Source organism: Carassius carassius, chromosome 1, assembly GCF_963082965.1.
Source record: "Carassius carassius chromosome 1, fCarCar2.1, whole genome shotgun sequence".
NCBI classification, from domain to species: domain Eukaryota; kingdom Metazoa; phylum Chordata; class Actinopteri; order Cypriniformes; family Cyprinidae; genus Carassius; species Carassius carassius.
In genome coordinates this window covers 8,078,268-8,093,438 of record NC_081755.1, presented here as the reverse complement: position 1 = coordinate 8,093,438, position 15,171 = coordinate 8,078,268, and the positions used below count along the sequence as shown (strand labels likewise).

Genomic DNA, 15,171 nt, shown 5'->3' with positions numbered 1-15,171 from the left:
TCCGCCAAACGGTTTGGATCAGACTCAGAGTAATCAATGCGAGAGAGAGAGAGAATAGAGTGCACTGCTGGAGCAGAGAAGCAGAACTACTGTTCAGGGTTTTAGGTCAGTTTCATCTGTAAAGATGCTTTTTTGTCTTTGTTTTTTTATTTATTTAATCAGGCAGCAGCACGTTGCTCATCATTCATCACTCAAAATACTATATAAAGGACATCATTATTATCAGTTGTAATGTTACAGTAGTAATTTAGCTGAAATTTATTTTTTTATAGGTTTAGGGGGAGCTATGACAGACAACAGCACAACCCTTACGAAAAATCCAGAGAAAATGGTTACTATTGTTTAACTGTGATAACCAAAAATGTAAAATTATTTTACAAATGTATTTATTTAAAAATAAAAACACATCCATTTGCAAAAAAAAAAAAAAAAAAGGTTATTTTACTTTTATATAGGCTAATAAAAGCATGGTAATTTTTTGTAAGGGAAAAACATGACTCGTGTACAGTATTAGGATTTTTCTATAAACATTGTAGTATTGTAGAGTATTGTATTGTAAAGTATAGTTTTGTTCAATCTTGAGTATTAAAGTCATGAGAGAGATGGATTACAGGGCAAAATAAAGAGACTGAAGAGAAAAATGGAAGTGAAGGTGCAGTTCAGGAGAGAACTTTTAATTATTTTGCATGTCCCCAAATTAAAGATTTAAACCTTTTTTATGTCAGGTCCATACAAAAAATAGTTTTGTCCATGAATTTGTTTGTATGAGTTTGAATTTTCCAGTCGGAATTTTTTTTCCAGTCCGCCCCTCCTGTAAATTAATGGCAAAGACATGGTTTCATTTACTACACAGAGGCCTACTGAAGCTCGCAGTGTTTTCAACCTCTGCCGCCTCAATATAGGAGTACACGAGCACATAAACATAATTTCTAGAACTGCTCTGTGTCACTTCATGTGCATTTTACTTATTTTGAGAAAACTATCATCATATACAGAGACAGCAGTTTCAAAAAAACACCAATGTTTCAGGAGTTTATTACACAGAATACGTCACATGCTTATTAGATAACTGTATTTAAGTTGATGTATATGCTTATATTTATTATTCTTTTATTTTCACAAATTTAGAAAAGTAATCAAAAAGTACTCAAAAGTAATTAGTTACATTACTTTAATAAAGTAATTGAAAAAGTTACACTACTATTACATTTTAAACAGGGTAACTTGTAATCTGTAACCTATTACATTTCCAAAGTAACCTTCCCAACACTGTATATATATATATATATACACATTAATCATATTCCTGATTCCAGAATTACATAAATATTAGTTTTCAAAAAGTTTGCTGCTAAACTGCTTTTAGATCTTTGTTTCAGTTGTTTCTGTGATGTACTGAAATATAATTACAAGCACTTCATACGTTTCAAAGGCTTTTATGGACAATTACATGACATTTATGCAAAGAGTCAGTATTTGCAGTGTTGGCCCTTCTTTTTCAGGACCTCTGCAATTCGACTGGGCATGCTCTCAATCAACTTCTGGGCCAAATCCTGACTGGTAGCAACCCATTCTTTCATAATCACTTCTTGGAGTTTGTCAGAATTAGTTGGTTTCTGTTTGTCCACCCGCCTCTTGAGGATTGACCACAAGTTCTCAATGGGATTAAGATCTGGGGAGTTTCCAGGCCATGGACCCAAATTTTCAACATTCTGGTCCCCGAGCCACTTAGTTATCACTTTTGCCTTATGGCACGGTGCTCCATCGTGCTGGAAAATGCATTGTTCTTCACCAAACTGTTGTTGGATTGTTGGAAGAAGTTGCTGTTGGAGGGTGTTTTGGTACCATTCTTTATTCATGGCTGTGTTTTTGGGCAGAATTGTGAGTGACCCCACTCCCTTGGATGAGAAGCAACCCCACACATGAATGGTGTCAGGATGCTTTACTGTTGGCATGACACAGGACTGATGGTAGCGCTTACACCACAGAACAAGGTAAACTCATTTTAAACAGAATTTTGCTAATTCTTCTATAATTACACATGCAGCCTCTATGGCATCATATAATCAATAATAATTAGAGATAATAATAAACTTTACTTTCTATGCAGGACTAAATTGGACACGGGTCCGCACCGAAAATGCTAGTGTGAAAGCACCCTTAGTTTAGATATAAAATGATAAAGCTAATGCATTATTTGGTCTTTTCTAGGCTATTTGTTGTTGTTTTTTTGTTGGTTTTTTTTTTGCATATGTTCCTATTTATAATAGCAAAGATAAAATAAAACAAATTTAATTGGGATTATAAATATAGTACAACCCGAATTCCGGAAAAGTTGGGACGTTTTTTAAATTTTAAAAGAATGAAAACTAAAAGACTTTCAAATCACATGAGCCAATATTTTATTCACAATAGAACATAGATAACATAGCAAATGTTTAAACTGAGAAAGTTTACAATTTTATGCACAAAATGAGCTCATTTCAATTTTGATTTCTGCTACAGGTCTCAAAATAGTTTGGACGGGGCATGTTTACCATGGTGTAGCATCTCCTTTTCTTTTCAAAACAGTTTGAAGACGTCTGGGCATTGAGGCTATGAGTTGCTGGAGTTTTGCTGTTGGAATTTGGTCCCATTCTTGCCTTATATAGATTTCCAGCTGCTGAAGAGTTTGTGGTCGTCTTTGACGTATTTTTAGTTTAATGATGCGCCAAATGTTCTCTATAGGTGAAAGATCTGGACTGCAGGCAGGCCAGGTTAGCACCCGGACTCTTCTACGACGAAGCCATGCTGTTGTTATAGCTGCAGTATGTGGTTTTGCATTGTCCTGCTGAAATAAACAAGGCCTTCCCTGAAATAGACGTTGTTTGGAGGGAAGCATATGTTGCTCTAAAACCTTTATATACCTTTCAGCATTCACAGAGCCTTCCAAAACATGCAAGCTGCCCATACCGTATGCACTTATGCACCCCCATACCATCAGAGATGCTGGCTTTTGAACTGAACGCTGATAACATGCTGGAAGGTCTCCCTCCTCTTTAGCCCGGAGGACACGGCGTCCGTGATTTCCAACAAGAATGTCAAATTTGGACTCGTCTGACCATAAAACACTATTCCACTTTGAAATAGTCCATTTTAAATGAGCCTTGGCCCACAGGACACGACGTCGCTTCTGGACCATGTTCACATATGGCTTCCTTTTTGCATGATAGAGCTTTAGTTGGCATCTGCTGATGGCACGGCAGATTGTGTTTACCGACAGTGGTTTCTGAAAGTATTCCTGGGCCCATTTAGTAATGTCATTGACACAATCATGCCGATGAGTGATGCAGTGTCGTCTGAGAGCCCGAAGACCACGGGCATCCAATAAAGGTCTCCGGCCTTGTCCCTTACGCACAGAGATTTCTCCAGTTTCTCTGAATCTTTTGATGATGTTATGCACTGTAGATGATGAGATTTGCAAAGCCTTTGCAATTTGACGTTGAGGAACATTGTTTTTAAAGTTTTCCACAATTTTTTTACGCAGTCTTTCACAGATTGGAGAGCCTCTGCCCATCTTTACTTCTGAGAGACTCTGCTTCTCTAAGACAAAGCTTTTATAGCTAATCATGTTACAGACCTGATATCAATTAACTTAATTAATCACTAGATGTTCTCCCAGCTGAATCTTTTCAAAACTGCTTGCTTTTTTAGCCATTTGTTGCCCCCGTGCCAACTTTTTTGAGACCTGTAGCAGGCATTAAATTTTAAATGAGCTAATTAAGTGAATAAAATTGTAAAATTTCTCAGTTTAAACATTTGCTACGTTATCTATGTTCTATTGTGAATAAAATATTGGCTCATGTGATTTGAAATTCCTTTAGTTTTCATTTTATTAAAATTTAAAAAACGTCCCAACTTTTCCGGAATTCGGGTTGTAATTAACAATAATGAAAGACGGAGGGCTTCACATATCAACTTAAAATGGGTGTGACAGTCGTTTTTTTGTCCGATTCCAACAAAGCATAAATAATTTTGAAGGTCTTTAAATTTGGAATGTCTTTTTTTTTTTTTTTTTTTGCTCATTGTCACTCATTTTGTCAGCACAGGTCACATTATTCTCATGAGGAAGCACATGTGGAGGCGGTAAATGACAACAACGCATGTGGGCTGTTTCAAGCGGTATGGCAAGCGTAAACAGTGTAAACGTGTAAACAGACAGCCAAAAAAATCTGATATAGGCAACAAATCAGAATTGGGCATCAAGACCTGCTGTGTAAACGAAGCCTAAGACTTTAAGGTCAGGTATAAGAACTTGACAGCTTTCCTGACAGCAGAAGTATTCTACCACTTCCACCATTTAAGATCCTATTTATTTTTATTTTCTTGTTTTCTTTTGTATTTTTTTTAACTCTTACACCCATAGTAGGTAGTCTGGCCTAAACAGCATTAGATCTGATTTGTTCATTTTCTCCAATAAACTGCCGCACGACTTCATCAAGTTCGGCCTCCGAGAGGTGTGCATAGCTCATGATATCAGATAAGTTGGACCGCCTTGAAGATAACTTCATTTCAATGTATTTGAATTTTAACTGAACATGACCATGATACAAAACAACTTCTGATAACAACAGCAGCAAAACAACAATTGCAGCATTAGTAATAACTACACCTTGAAAAGAAAAAGTTTGTCATTATAAAATAATATTAAAACAGTTGTACACTTCTGTTGTGGTGTGATTTCAAAGACCACCTAACAGTAAAATGTGTTATCCTCAAGACAACATTTTAAGATCACATAAAGGGCATCAAGACAATCTCCACCATTGTTTTTCATGCTCAAAATAGCATGTCTGGCTTGTACATGTGTTATAAGTAGAGGGTGACCAATGTATCGGATTTGCAGATTAATCGGCACTGATAGGTGATTGCTGGAACAATCGTTATCTGCAAAAATCCATGCCGATAGTCTTCCATGTTTCGTCTGTTGCTGGAGCGGTTGAGAAGGCTCTGTTTTCATTATACAGTGCGAGAGCGGCCTCTAGTGGTTGAAGTTACTGACAGCATATGCTGTTTGTTTAGACAAGTGATGCTGCACACTGAACAGAGCAAAAACATCAGACCTGGATTTAAATAGAAAATCCTGCCACACCTCATAGCGCCATTCACATAGTTTTCATCGCCATTCATTTTCCGTTTTCAAGTTTACATTGTTAATGTTAGAGTTGTTCCGATTCCGATACTAGTATCGGAAATATCACCGATACCACAACAAATTCTAGCATCGGCATCGACGAGTACATGAACCCATATACCGATCCGATACCATTTTCTTAAACAAGACCTAGTTATAACTGCTAGCTTTGCCTAACCGCTGCATGGTTTTTCTTTGCTGCTCAGAATGCATTGCAAACACAGGAAGTTGTGCTGTGTTGCCAAAAGCTACCCCTGTTTAGAGCAACGAAGAAGAAATGAAAATGCATTAGCAGTATGTCCGCTATTTAGCAGTATTTCAGACTGGACCAACCAGACAGTAAAACGGCGACTAGTATCAATTTTAAAAACTATCAGTTAATTAATCAGTATCGGCAAGTGTGGTCCAACCTAGCGATCGGTTTCGGCAAAATCCACTATCGGTCGACCTCAAGTCATAAGTGATTTAAAAAATATATTTGTCAACAGTAACCAGATCAAATACAGATTACATATATTTTTATATTAAATTAGCTTCCGCTTCATTTAGAAAGAGTTAACTTACTGCTGGCAAACTAATAAAATACATTGACAAACATGACTGAGCAGATGTCATTAAAACAAAGGAAGAACACTTGTTCTATTACGTGGATACAAATTGATCAGACAGGCTATGTCACAGCAAGTGACATGTCCTCTTTCTGGTCTCCTTGGAGAACAGATTTGCCAAAAATAACTATTTGAAGAGCTAGAGATGCCCATTGCACCTTAAAATGAGCAGTGTCTACCTATTTCTCTAAACATATAAAAAAACTATTAAAAAAAACCCTGCAATGGGGAAGTTACTGTGTGTGTATGGAACTGTTGTTCTTACTTCCTGAGTCTCCTTTAACTGTACCGACTGATACTTCCAGGACTTCAGCCATCTGGGAAGCTGTAAATCCATATGAGAGCAGGAATCTCAGTTGTTCTTTGTGACACGGAAGCTGGATCGCCCAAATCAAAAAATTGTCTGGACCAATGGGGCTTGATACCCAAAGGTACCTAATGTCAGCAAAACACATTTCAGCCATTATCTATATATTTGCTATGGAAAATTGACTTAACTATTTATTTTAACATTTGCTGTCCTTTGTTGACTAGGATGACTGACATAAAACAATATCAATACATCTCTAGAATATGCTGGAGAAGAGTGCACCAGAATGAACTTTGTTTTGTTTGGCTCTCCAAAGGTTCAGCGTTGTTTTGTTACCAACATTCTTCTTTTGTGTTATGCAGTAGAAAACAAAAATCATACAGGTTGTGAATGACAGGTGAATAAATGATGAAATTGAAAGAAAATTATAATTTTTTTTGGCTTAACTATACCCTTAAAGTTTTACTGACTGGTAAGAAATGGCCCCACAGTATGAATAAAAGTCAGTACCTTCTTCAGTGGTTAAAGCTGTTTTCGCAAGTTGAATAAATTCGCTAACTAATGGGAGAAGTTTATCAGCATCATTGAGATGGAGAATCCCCCCTCTTGCCCATCTTATGCTTCTCTCAAGGGTGCCACTGACAATTAATCCCCCCCTTAGCATTGGTACATTTAGGATTAGGTGTGGGAAAGGGGTTAGGATTAGGGGTGGTGTTAGGATTAGACACTTAGGTAGCGACGTAAACAAGGGGTGTAAAGGCAAAAACTATAGAATACCCTTAAAAGGCAGGGAGTTGAAATTCATCACAACACTGTTACGCAAGAAAAAATGAGGGTACTCTCAAAGTCCCTTTGAGGATAGTCTGTTTTCTCGGTGGTCATATTTGCAAGGCATCCATAAAAGACCAAAACAAATATTTCGGGGAAATCCTGAAATCTGAATAACTGCTTGGCAAACTAACAGTTAAATAACATATTTCAAATCAGCAACCAAATCTGACATAATTGTACCATAAATGTTGTTTATTATGCTCAAACATTTTTCATTTTTATTTTGAAGAGCCAAGGTGCATGTGCAGTCCAATGTGCGAGTCTCAGGTTTCTATGGGAACTGAAGTTTCCAAAGGAAGCTGGAATGACATAATAACTATCAATCAGCAATTGGCTCTTTTATTTAGGCGGGACGTATTCCACCATATTGTGCCATATTGTAGTTTCTCCAGTTCATAACTAATAGGAGTGAGTGAACTGTCTTTCTATATCTATACTTTTTGGTATGCAATATATTAAAAGGGACAATACTCTGAATTTTAAGTTAAAAAGTCACAATTACCTATTTTATTTGGTAGAGGATATAATTTTATCATTAAATTCTTACTAAGCAGGGTAGTCACTTAACACAGCATACCAGGCCAAATATGTTTGTTGTATCCATTCATTCTTTCGGAGTCAGACGTAAAGTAATTGTTACTCTATAGTACTAACCTAACAAGCACTGGTCTCAGGACATTACTGGATACATTATCTGTGAGGAAAATTCTGGCACTTTGTGTGTACGTAGCTTTACAGTGATTCAAAACCAATTGCTGGAATTCTGTCAGCTTCAGAGGGGAAAACCAGCAGTTGATCTAGCGTTATCTCAAAAACACCATCTATAAAATAGTTAAGAAATAAAATCAATAACATTCGTGATGCACAGGATTGTGCAAAATTCAGAGTAGTTCAAATTAAATCAAAATACTATTATTCAGCAAATCATTAATTTACCTTCAATATTTAAAAGTAAGTCTCTCCAGAATCTAAGGGCAGCGTGCCAGCTGCTATTAACACACTTTAACTGCCTTTTCTTGATTTTCACTTTTTTTCAACATTTCCATTGCAAATCCAGATCATTATTCCTTAAAGAGTGGGCAACATTTTATTGAAATTTTATTGAATTTTATTGAAAGCTCACTGTCTGAGAGTCCATCAGAATGGAAAGTTTTGTGTTCTTCAGAGGGAACAAGCAAATCACTTTAAAAGAAAATGACATCAGAACTGACAAGATCGGCAGGATATATTATGTACTCAGATATGAATCTGAGTACATAAACAGGGACGATGAGACAACGATAATCCGTGGTGATGGTGAAGAGGTGAGGAATCCAGTTGAGGGCGGAGAGAAGGTGAGTAATCTGGATGATGTCGGCGTGTAGGCAGCAGGAGAGAGTGGCACAGGGACTGCGGTGAACAGAGCCAAAGGTAAGTGTCCGTGGCTGAGTGAACGTGCGGAGAGTGGATGAGGTTCTAGGGGAACACAGACATCCAAACGCAAAACAACACTGAGAGCCAACGAACAGGGGAACCACATCGAACATTAGACAACGATCTCACAAACACAAGACGTGAGACAAGCCATTATATAGTGGATGAGTAATGAGTGGCAGCTTTTGCTGATACAATTAACGGAGACGCCCACAACTAATCAGTGCAGACGCGGAACACACAGAATTCACCACAAAGTGTAAACACCCCGAGATCACGGTTTACCAACCGTGACAGTACCCCCCCCCCCCCTAAGAACTCCTCCTGGAGTTCCCAGAAGGGCCTACCTGCTGATTGTGGTCATCAATAAGGGAGTGATCCAATATGTCCCTAGCAGGTACCCAACTCCTCTCCTCCAGACCGTAACCCTCCCAGTCCACCAGATACTGGAATCCTCGTCCCCTCCGTCTAGAGACCAGAATACGATTAACCGAATATGTCGGTTCCCCATCTACAAGATGCGGCGGCGGGGGAACCGGAGTAGGTGGATTAATACGTGCATAAAACACGGGTTTAATTTTGGACACATGAAAGGCGGGGTGTATCCTCTTGTACGCAGGAGGTAGTTTGAGGCGGACTGTCACCGGACAAATGATTTTGGTGATAGTGAACGGGCTGATAAATTTGGGAGCTAATTTATTAGACACGGATCGAAGAGGAATGTTACTGGTAGAAAGCCACACCTTCCTGATGCAGACCAAATGATAAGCATTACGTAAATCCAATTTTGTGAATATAGATGCTCCCTGCAACCTCTTGAAAGCTGAAGACATGAGTGGTAAAGGATAAGTATTCTTAATAGTAATGTTGTTCAACTCTCGGTAATCAATACAAGGTCGCAGCGAACCATCCTTCTTACCCACAAAAAAGAACCCCACCCCCACTGGAGAAGAGGAAGGACGGATGAACCCAGAGGCTAAGGAATCAGAAATATATTTCTCCATGGCCTCCCTCTCAGGAATAGAAAGAGAGTACAACTTGCCCTTAGGCGGAGACTTACCTGACACTAAGTCTATGGCACAGTCGTAGGGACGATGCGGAGGAAGAGAAGCAGCACGGGACTTACTGAACACTTCCTTCAGGTCCAGATACTCAACGGGCACGTTTGGCAAAACCATGGTCTCCTTCTGAAAGCCAGAAACAGGAACAATAGGACAAGCAGAAACCAGACAAGACTCATAACAACTTTCACTCCACAATGTGACAGTGTTTGAACCCTATTCCACTCATGGATTATGTTGTACAAAGTTTAAAGTGCAGGTGAGGAACTAAGAACAGGGAAAAGTGGACATGAAAACATGCAGTCGTAATATTAGCCCAAAGAAGGCAGAACCGACTGATACTTCTCAATAAGATGCTCCAAAGTGGGCTCATCCGGGATTTGAATCCGGGACCTCTCCCAACCAAAGGGAGAATCATACCCCTAGACCAGGGCTATTCAATTGGCGGCCCGCGGGCCACATGCGGCCCGCCAATCATCTCCATGCGGCCCGACGGCACCAACCTCCCTCCTCCTCTTTTCGCTCCGATTGACCTGAGAAACGTTTTACGTGTGAATATTTCAGCAGTTATTATATGTGTCCCGAATTTATGTCGACTGAACCAGCGATAGGCTACCAATCCTTCGTGAATGAATCATTCTTTTGGTTCGATTCTTTCTAAACGCGCTTGCATAACGGTCTAAAACTATTCGGATTCATTCGGACCGCTCCGTAACTGAATCATCTGAAGCGGTTTCTTGTTCAGTACAGTTACAACAAATAGCGATGTTTTCAGTTGTTTCACTAGTTGTTTAAACACGGCCCAGCGCGGAGTTGCGTTTACTCCCGGTCCCGGACACACTAATATTAAACAGCGTTGCGACAACCAGTGGAAGCGTTTCAGTTCGACAGAAACATTTCTGTTACAAACCACAAATCACTCGATGATTTAATTAGTATTAAATCGGATGAAACAGCCTCAACATTCCCAACAAGACTGATGAGGAAAGCAGGAGAAACATTGTGGCATGACCGAAATTAGAAGACTTTAAATCCCCTAATCACCCTTACAAACATTTACCACATTTACTGTAGTAATTTACCATGGTTGGGCAGAAATGTGCAATATTTATATTGAATACTATGTAGTAATAAATAAATATAGTAAATATATACTATAATATTATATAGTTTAATAGTAAATATAGTGATTTATATTGCATTAGTTTTATTAGGTGGGTAGAGGAATATATATTTAATGCTTGTTATGAAATTATGTCAGTTTCTTTGTAAAGGTGCGTATAGTTTTTAACTTGTGTTTAGGCATTTTTTATACAGTGGGAGCCTGTGGTTAACAAGTCTCACTGTCAGAATATTTTCATTTAAGCATAACAATTATAAATAAAATAATTATTATTTCTCACCAACAGCTATAAGTTTGTATAAATAATTTATTTGTTCCAAGGAAAATAGTTGTACACAGCTGTAAATTATCAAGTTTTTATTTATTATGGTTTTATATATTTGCATACTGTTGGGTACCACATTTCCAAGTAAATACCACACTTCTTTGGGGTTACTTTAGCTTATTTATTGAAACTGTTATGTTTCAATAAATAAGATAAACCCCCAAACCAACCCACCGGCCCACCTCAACTTTTCGATTTGATAATGCGGCCCTCGAATGAAACTAATTGAATAGCCCTGCCCTAGACCAACGAGCCACCATGTGCCCAGATACTACTCAAAATTAGAAGCTGCAAAGCGGGCTCATCTGGGATTTGAACTCGGGACCTCTCGCTCACGTACCAACAATAAAACAAAAAATACACTCCAAGACCAACAAGTCCTCGGATGCTCCTGCAACTAGCAAATGCAAGATGAAGGCTCACAGGGCCGTGAAGCTATCCAAGAATAATCTTTTTGCCATATCTCCACTGCTTGGGCTGCATTCCTAAACCGATGTTTAGAAAAATGTCAAGGCAAAGTTTAAACTGCAGATGAGGAACTAAGAAGAGCAGTGAGAAGTGGGCATGAAAACATGCAGACACAGCTTTAGTCTTAATTGACAGTGGCCAATGATTGGCCCAGGGATGGCAGAATGGACTGATACTGCTCAAGAAAAGATGCTACAAAGACAGAAGAGGGCTCGTCCAGGATTTCAACCCGGGACCTCTCGCACTCCTTGAGTGTTTTCTACACTTCAAACAGATGTGCAGACTGACTGCCATGCAGAGTAGCCGTTTGTGATTGACTGGAGGCTCGTGTCCTTTGCCTTGACGTTTTTTTCAATATTGGTTTACAAGGTTCGGAGAGTGTTACACTGAAGATTTAAAGGTCCCAGGTTCGATCCCGGGTTTACTCAGAGTGGAGCTGTGAATGCTTTTCGGACACTGATGCTTGCTGTTTAGTTGCTTTTTGCAGATCCTCCTTGAGTGTTTTCTACACTTCAAACAGATGTGCAGACACTGTTGGTTCCATCGTGTAATGGTTAGCACTCTGGACTTTGAATCCAGTGATCCGAATTCAAATCTCGGTGGAACCTTCAAGAGTCTGTCTGGCAGTGTTTGGCAAGAAAGAGCTTGGGGCGTGTCAAAACTTTTTCTGTGGCAGTGTGTCTAAAAATGTATCGCTACAGTGTTTTCATGCCCACTTCTCTGCATCTGCAGTTTAAACTTTGCCTTGACATTTTTCTAAACATCGGTTTAAGAATGCAGCCCAAGCAGTGGAGATATGGCAAAAAATAGATTCTTGGATAGCTTCACGGCCCTGTGAGCCTTCATCTTGCATTTGCTAGTTGCAGGAGCATCTGAGGGCCTGTTGGTCTTGGGGTGTGTTTTTTGTTTTATTGCTGGTACCGGTCCCGAGTTCAAATCCCAGATCCCGCTTTCCAGCTTCTATTTTTGAGAAGTATCTGAGCACCCATGGCTCATTGGTCTAGGGCTATGATTCCTGCTTTGGGTGCGAGTGGTCTCATGTTCAAATCCCGGACGAGCCCACTTTGGTGCATCTTATTGAGAAGTATCAGTCAGTTCTGCCTTCTTTCGGCCAATAATTCGCCCTGTTCTTAGGTCCTCAACTGCAATTAAAACTTTGTACAACACTTCGCTCATTGGGTTCACGCGCTTGCACTGAAAGGTGGTGGTGTGTCTAAGGCGGCATTTACACTGCAGGTCTTGATGCCCAAATCTGATTTTCTGACTAGATCCGATTTTTTTGATGACCCCCTCTTAAATCATCTTTTAAAAGTGTCCCGTATCCGATTTTTGCATTTACACTATACACTGCTGAAGCTACCGAATGTAGACGTTTTGACACGGAAAAGGAAGTAAAACAGCTCGAAATGCAATGGATGCAGATGCAAATGAAATTATACAGTGTTTTTCTTTCCACAATATTTTGAAAAGTCAACCAAAAAAATCAGCAAAACATTGGTTTCTTACGGAGGAAAAAAAATAAGACCCCTTGTTGCAGCCTGGGAGAATTTCGCGCCTATAATAAGTCATGTAATCTCAGCTGGTAGTGTCCACCTGAGTTGATGTCACTTTTTTGGTGTAACGGTTAGCACTCTGGACTCTGAATCCAGTGATCCAAGTTCCAAGCTCAGTGGAACCTTCAAGAGTCTGTCTGGCAGTGCTTTGCAAGGAGGAGCTTGCGGTATGTCACAACCTTTTCTGTGGCAGTGTGTCTTAAAATGTATTGCTACAGTGGCCTTCTTTAACCATGAATCTGACATGGTGAGTGTTTCCAAACAACCTAGAACTCACATAAAACTGAGCAGGAACTAATTTGAGAAGACAGATGTCACCTGACCTTCTGCAGAGAAGCATTACAGACCTCAGACAGCTTCTCATCAACGAAATCAGAAAGATTTGTGTGGCAATGACACGATGTACGTAGATTTCAGCTGTTACATTCAGCTTGTGTATTTTGTTGTTGATATCTTAATCAACATTATACTACGAAGGCAGGCCAAGCTAGAGCTGGTACGTTAAAATTGAGTTTCTCACAAATCTGGTCAGTGCATGAGCTCTATTTCCGCCCTTGCCAGCTACAGAGGCAGGATGTTGGAGCGACTGTAGCATCAAGCAGAGTGAAATACATGGCAAAGTGGCCTCCACTGAACCACAACCTGTGGCTTGTTGGTCTAGGGGTATGATTCTCGCCTAGGGTGCATCTGGAGCATCTTATTGAGAAGTATCAGTCAGTTCTGCCTTCTTTCGGCCAATAATTTGCCTGCATGTTTTCATGCCCTATTCTCCCTGTTCTTAGTTCCTCAACTGCAATTTAAATTTTGTACAGCACTTCGCTCGTTGGGTTTTCACGCTTGCACTGAAAGGCGGCGGTTTGTCTAAGGCTGCATTTGGAGCATCCCACTTTGGAGCATCTTACTGAGAAGTATCAGTTCTGCCTTCTTTCGGCCAATAATTCGCCTGCATGTTTCAATTCCCACTTCTCCCTGTTCTTAGTTCCTCATCTTCCATTTAAACTTTGTACAACACTTCGCTCGTTGGGTCCACGTGCTTGCATTGAAAGGAGGGGGTGTGTCTATGCTTTTCGGACACAATTCTGATGCTTGCTGTTTAGTTGCTTTTCGCAGATCCTCCTTGAGTGTTTTCTACACTTCAAACAGATGTGCAGACACTGTTGGTTCTATGGTGTAACGGTTAGCGCTCTGGACTTTCAATCCAGCGATCCGAATTCAAATATCGGTAGCACCTTTAAGAGTCTGTCTGGCAGTGCTTGGCAAGAAAGAGCTTGGGGCGTGTCACAAGTTTTTCTGTGGCAGTGTGTCTAAAAATGTATTGCTACTGTAAGAATTACAGAAACCTCAGACACTTTGATCTTTTGAGACATTCTATAGACACACAGTGCATTAACATACAGACATCTGTTCCCACATCTCACTGAGAGAAAATGCAGGAAACGCCTCTCTCACATATGCAACAGTTCCTTCTCATCCCATTCCTTCCCTTCACATAGCTCACTCAGAATGGTCAATAGTAGAATATAACGGTCTATATTAATGTAAGTGAAATTTACAGTCATGTTTGGTGTCATTTGAATTGTCTCAGTGCAACTGGTACAATGGTCTCAGTCTTACAAAAGTAGATTAAAAGATAATTCATTTGCTAAGAATTAAGAGATATTTTGCCTACTGTAATGGGAGAGCATTCACCTTCCCAGGGTCCTCCATGTAAATTACCTTCTGTTCCCTTTGAGGTGTAAACTACCCTGGTTTGGAACCTGACTTAATGCAAAGTCCAATTGTTAGTTTCTGTCTTCATCTCGGGGGATGTTTGTCTTGGTCTGAGGTATTTAAACGATTGCAGCAAAAGGATCAGGGCTTTCTGTAGCTGGAATGAGCCCATAGCATGAAGTGTGTCCATAACTATGGGGGGCTAGTAAAAGTACTGGTCATAACAGGTGGTTACTGTCTCAGCTTTAATTTGTACGTTAATTTTATTAAGTTGTTCGTAGTTATATAACTGTCGGGGGCTAGACAGGTAGTGCTAGCATAACCGCTGATTACTGTTTGAGCTTTAATTAAGTTGTACGTAGTTATATGACTGTCGGGGGCTAGACAGATAGTGCTAGCATAACTGTTGATTATTGTTTTGAGCTTTAACTAAGTTGTACATGGGTAACTGAGGGGGACTACTAGCCATAACCTCTGGCTACTGTTTAGACTGGTGAGTTTGTGATCGTGGGGCACACATAGAAGAACACCCATCGTGGGGCACCCTGAGCGACATAGATTCCTAATGAACGAGTAAAACTAAGTGAAGAGTTAAA

At 39.7% G+C, this 15,171-nt stretch overlaps 1 non-coding gene across 1 annotated transcript; it reads left to right on the top strand.

The window, feature by feature from the left end:
* Positions 1–11,848: 11,848 nt before the first annotated feature.
* trnaq-uug (transfer RNA glutamine (anticodon UUG)) lies at positions 11,849–11,920 on the top strand. The gene has a single exon. It is a non-coding gene; the product is annotated as a tRNA-Gln (tRNA).
* Positions 11,921–15,171: the final 3,251 nt, after the last annotated feature.